Source organism: Emydura macquarii, unplaced genomic scaffold, assembly GCF_026122565.2.
Source record: "Emydura macquarii macquarii isolate MOO-44397 ecotype Brisbane River unplaced genomic scaffold, CSIRO-AGI_Emac_v2 contig_587, whole genome shotgun sequence".
Lineage (NCBI taxonomy): Eukaryota > Metazoa > Chordata > Testudines > Chelidae > Emydura > Emydura macquarii.
Genome location: NW_027130724.1, coordinates 13,101,268 through 13,107,267, shown reverse-complemented (window position 1 = coordinate 13,107,267; position 6,000 = coordinate 13,101,268).

Sequence of the window (6,000 nt, the reverse complement as noted above, 5' to 3'; positions counted from 1 at the left end):
AAAATCTATGGAACGCTATTGCAAGAAAAACAACAAAAGGAAGTTTTCAGTGAAAGAAGAGTATGGTCAGGTGAGTTTCCAAAGCTGTGATATAGTTGAAGACTTGCCAAAGTCCTGGATAGCAGGATTCACATTTCTTTCAATGTGTCCCACTACCAGCAATGGGACTGCTGGCAAGTAGCAGTTATCAGCCAGACAGATGGTATGGTGTTAAGCACTTTGTGATGAAGTCTATAAATCCTTGTTTTAGTTTGAAGGAGAAGTTTATTTCCTAATGCTTAAACTACTAGAGCTGGTCAAAAATGCAAGCGTGGAGGGAGGTCCGCGAAATGTAGTGGAAAAAGCATCTGTTGTTTCGTGAAAATGTTGTACTTTTCTGACCAGCTCTACTACAAACCCATCTGCAGTTAGCATGGGAAATACTGATGTCCAGAATTAAGGAGGTTACTAAGGAGGCACATCAAAAAATGAGGAGATCAGATGTTTGTCGTAGTAACTCCACTAGAATAACCCTAAGGCAGCTACTGACTACCATGTATCTCCATAGACTGGCAAAGAAAGTTGCTGGTAAAGGCAGCTCTCAGTAGGATCAAGGTGGTGTGTCTACAGATACACAAAAATCACAGCTTTATCTAGGCCCTATCTTTTTATTTGGGAATGTTTTAAGTAAGGTCACCCTCCATGCTAGAAAAATGATCATGTTTAGAGACATGTGAGGCTAAATTATATTATAATAGGATTTCTTCTTTCTAGGACGGGCAGGAAATCATTTCTATATTAGGGAACAACATTTTGGCCAATGTCAAGATTTAGGATGTCTTCTCTCCACTCCATACTGGGAAGAAAGAGTCCTACTATAAGGTGGGTGGGCCGCAGCCTTGTCTGACAAACATGTTTCAACAGTGTTACTTTTCTAGTGTAGATAGTACCTAAAGCAGAACTATTAACACAAATCCATCCACATTTCATACATTTTGGTGTATTTCTGCATTACAAAACTGATTGTGATTTTGCAGTGATTTCTCCCCCCCAAGCTCACGGCCAAACAAAGGATAAAGTGATAGTATTAGTATCTGAGACAGTGCAGTACAGCCTGACCAATCAAATGGGGCTAAGATCACGCAATTGTGCATTTGTTAGCAGTTAAAACATTGATTTTTAGTTAAATGGTTTGGAGTGAGAGGTTCAAGGGAATCCTATTGGTACTTTGGCTCCTAATTCTCTTAGGCAGTTATGAAACTCCCATCCTTTAAGTTTTTGGTCCTGATCCTGCAACTACCTTCGTACTGACAGATTGCTGTGGCTGAAGTCAAAGTGTCTGGTTACAGGGGCCCACAGATACAGTGCCAGACCAGTTTCAGGATCAGGGCCTTAATATTTTTCAGAATAATTTAAATTAGACCCAAACCTCAAGACAAGCTTCCAACCAGAAATTCTGAACAAGTAATTTCCTTATGATTTCATCATATGCACAAATATTAATGATCAATCGGATCTGAACACTAAAAAGTAAATATGATTTATCATTATTTATTTTGGGGGGGGAAAGTTTGTTTTACAATTTAGTGCTACTTGTGACATTCCTAAGTGATCTGCACAACCCTGGATAAGGATAACTAAAAGGGAGAAGCAACATTTACATGTTCATAGGTCAGAAGCAAGTTCTGTTGTAAATATCCCATATAGGTAAGATGCTAGTCATAGTTCATACAAGTTCCATTGTTTTTAAACCAGACATGCACCACAGACTGACTGACTGCTGTAACAGTTCTTAATGGCTGATTCAGACAAAAAGTATGCAAAAGACAATTTGCCACACAAACAGTGAGTGTCTGATTTGCCACACGAATAAAGGACAAACAGGCAACATGATTAAGAGAGTCACTGCAACATGTTCAGGAATGCTGGTTTTATAAAGACTAAAAATGCATCCTAAAATACAACTATATATCACTTTCAAAAAAGGAAAACTGTATCACATTGCTTGCCCAATATTTCTGACTCAGTGTTTTTCTGCTCATACAATAATCAGGGGTACACTGAGGGTGAAAGCCTGGCCCCACTGAAATCAATGGCAAAACTCCCATTGATTTCAATGGAGCAAGGATTTTATCCAAACAATTTAGTTAGCTAGTAAGTTTCTCTAAATTGCACGGGTAACAGATAATAATTCACTCTTTTCTTTGTTTCCAGCGATATCAACTGAAATTTAATACTTAGCACATAAATAAGATCTGCCATCCAAGAGTCTCAAAGCACTCAACTGATTAAGTCTCACAACAGAACTAGGAAGCAGGTCAGATAATTCTCATCACCATTTGACACATGGGGAAACTGAGGCACAAAGCGGTTAGGTGACTTGCCCAAAGACACCCTGTGACTCAGTGTGGGACTTAAACCCAGGTCCTCCTCCTTTCCAGTCATATGATCTAACTACTAGATAATTCTACAATTTTAGACCAGTTTTAATAGAGATTTTGCCTTTTAGGAGTACATTTTCCAAGTGGTGTGCAATCAACATACATGTGCAACATAACCTGTTATTTTCAGGACCTGTGGAGTCTGACTCTGAAGCAGGGCTTTAAAAAAAGTTCCTATTTATGCATAAGCAAGGTTTTGTAAGTGTTTTTTTTAAACTGCTACTGTAGCTTTACACAAAACATACTCATTATGTGGCAATTGTTGAAACAGTTACTGGCCAACCAAATTATAAAATAGGTAGAAAGTTTTCCTCAACAATTTAACTTAACTTTTCTTAAGTGCATCATCTACATAAAGCAATTTGACAAAACCAATAAACAGGCTTTCAAGAAAACTCAGTTGAAGTCTTCTTAGTAAGGGTTTTGACAAACATGCACTTATCTAAAAAGAAATATTCCAATCCTGTTGGCAGTTAAATAATGAGTGTCAGCTACTGAGCTCTAGTTCAGCAGACAGAGCAAAATATTTTGAAATTTCTGAAAAACAAAATGGGAGTATTTTTACAAACACTAAAAATGCAACGAAATAGTTAATTTTAGGTGGCTACAGATTAGGAAATCTAAAAGGGACTTTAGTCCGGGTAGAAGCAAATGGATGGACTGTATTTTCACAGAGCAGTGTGCATGAGAGGAGCCTGTATAGGTTATTTATGATTTGCTAGAGGAAAATCATTGGTTTGTAATGACATGTATGGTCTTCATCTGCAGACAGATCTAAGCCCAAACTGAAGTTTATATGAGAATGGAGAGCAACATTTTTCTAATAACCACAACCATGTCTTTATGGAGATTTGACAAGAAATACTTCTAACAAGGGCAGCCGCTATGTGCTGTTCTACTAAATGTGGAATCCAAGTTTATCATAAAAGATATTTTACAGGCACGAGCTTACTTCAGTCTAAAAATGTACAAATTGCACAAGTGTTTTTTAAATAGATTCACAAGACCATGTGTTCTCAGCCAGTCTAGAAATTGATAGTATTAGGTTCCAGTTCTGCAAAAGATAGTACAGGCAAACCCTTATCTGTGCAGAGATCCATTGACTTCAAACCAAAACCCTGTCTCTCTAAACACCTCCTGAACATCAGTGGCACATCTTAGGTGTAAGAGTCCACCAGCCCTTTGCAGAACCAGGAAGAAAGACTGTCCTATCCTATTCTATTAACATAATCAAAGACTAAGTCTACTGGTACCAATCTGCACAGCAAGGACTGTCTCCTACACTGTGTCTGTACAGTGTCCACTACCGTGGGTCACTACTGTAAAACAAATAATAAATTAATGCTATGAAAAGTTGCTAAGATGCAAGAGATCATATTGGGAAGAATTTAAATAAGTTTTCTGTACCCATGGGCTGAACTGATCACATTCTCTTCAGCTGGCAATGAACATATGGGGTGAGATTGTCTTGGGGATCCAATGCTGAGCGCTCTTGAAAATCACACCCATCATGTCTATGCTGGTTGCAGTTCACTGAAAATTCATTCATCAAAAGCCAGAGATGGACCAGAAGCTTTGCATTCAGGGCTTAGGTTCAGCGTTATACAAAGAATGGTCAGTATTAATTTGGATCCAGAGCCATGATCAGGTTCCAAATCCTCAAAGTTTGGGGATGTTGAAATACAGGATTTTATTATGGGTCCCTTTCTAGAGTGTGTGTAGAAATGTTTTTCTAGAATGAGAACAGTATGCTCAATTATGGTGCTGTGTGATCATAGTGGTCTGGATCATAATGGTCATAGCAATACTATTGCAAGGCAACTTGAAAAGTAAGTGATTCATGCAGAAATAAATTGGAAACACTTAAGTGGATTTCTGCTATTTCAGAATTCATAATAAAGGCCTAGTTATTACTATTGTGCAATGGAGCTTTACACTTTTTTTTTTTTTTTAAAGTGACCTTCATTCCCTCAGAGCAGAGTGGGACGATGGTTAGCTTCTAAGATGTGGACTCAGGTTAGCAGCACTGACATGGTGCGTTTTATAGAATCACTTTCAACCTTACTAAAAGGACAAATAAGATGACCCTACAATGAGAATTTTCCTAACAGAAACTCCTCGCTTCTGGACAGTGCTGCTTACCGATTTGTGACTGGCTTGGAAACTGCTATTATTGTGTTTCCTACAGTAACTGAAATTCTGATTATATTTCAGACAAGCTTTTGTATCCATCCACTTGCCTCTTAGTGTGTTAACTTACTTCACTGTAAGGCCAAAGGGCCAAATTCAGCCTGCAGTCAGATAAAACTCCCCATTGTGGTGGCCTCATTGGATGTGCACCGGAGGGCACTATTCAGCTGATTCACTGAATAATATTGACAAAATAAGCACATTTGGCTTATACGTTTGGCTTAAAATAAAAGATAAAGGGCTTGGAGAGAGGAGGGGGACCAGCAGTAGAAGAACATCAGAGATTAAGTAAATTGGACAGAGGCCAGAAAGAAATGATTTGGTGTCAATAATCTAGTTATTAAAGTGACAAGTTAAATTAAGAAGTCACATTAAAAAGTAGGATATTAGCCTATAAGCAATTCAGGCAGAGTTTCTTTATGACTCCCTGCCAAAATTAATAACAGAAGCAAGATTAAATCATCAGTACTTATAGTTAAAACAAGATGAACTCAATTCTAATCGAATTCTCATTGGGACACTGTGGGACATAGTAGGGGAATCATATGATTTGATATTGTTCTTTAATTCTTATTTGTCATACTGAAAGGCGAAGGTTTATGTTCTGTTAATTGTTGATATGAAGGAATTCCAGGAGATAATTGATATTAGCTCCTCTTCTACCAGCAGATCTAATTTGGAGACCTGTCAAACAGGTTATTTGGGAAGGCAGATATCTTTGAAAATATTTACTGGTGCCAAAATGCATTTTTATTGTGCAAGGCATATGTACTTTCTTGGGATCTATGCAATCCCAGATATTGTGGGTTTTATTTAGAAAGAATCTGCATGTTTAACAAGATGGCAAGAATGAAAGATTTGGAGAGAGGAGGAATTAGAACCTAAAAGTAGTAGTGTCTTTTACTCTGAAATGTCCCAACGCATTTCACAAAATAGATATGTCGCCACTGAAATGCAGCCACCTCTGGGGCAGAAGCTGGCAGCCTGGTGGATGAAGAGAATACAGAATCTTGCTAAACAATCGTCAGGCAAGACTTTGGGTAAGGACACCAGAGTGAACTCCTACAAAAAGTGCCACAGGTTTTTAGTGAGATTTGGGGAACCTCATTCCTGTAGACTCCTTTGAAAATCCTAATCTATATGCTAATGTAGAACAGAAAGATCTTAGTAGTTAAAGCTCATTCTGATAAACTGAATACATCACACAATGGTTGGGGTGATGCTCATAGCTGGTGTTTCTTGCTGAATCAGTTGTCAGAATTTTTTTTTTGTTTTTTTATTGTATTTGCTGATTTGGGGTGCTCTGGGTGATGAAGATCCTTCTTCATACAAGATATTCACCTTCTTGTAACTAAGGTCTACTGTAAAGATCATTTCTGTTTGCAGTTAC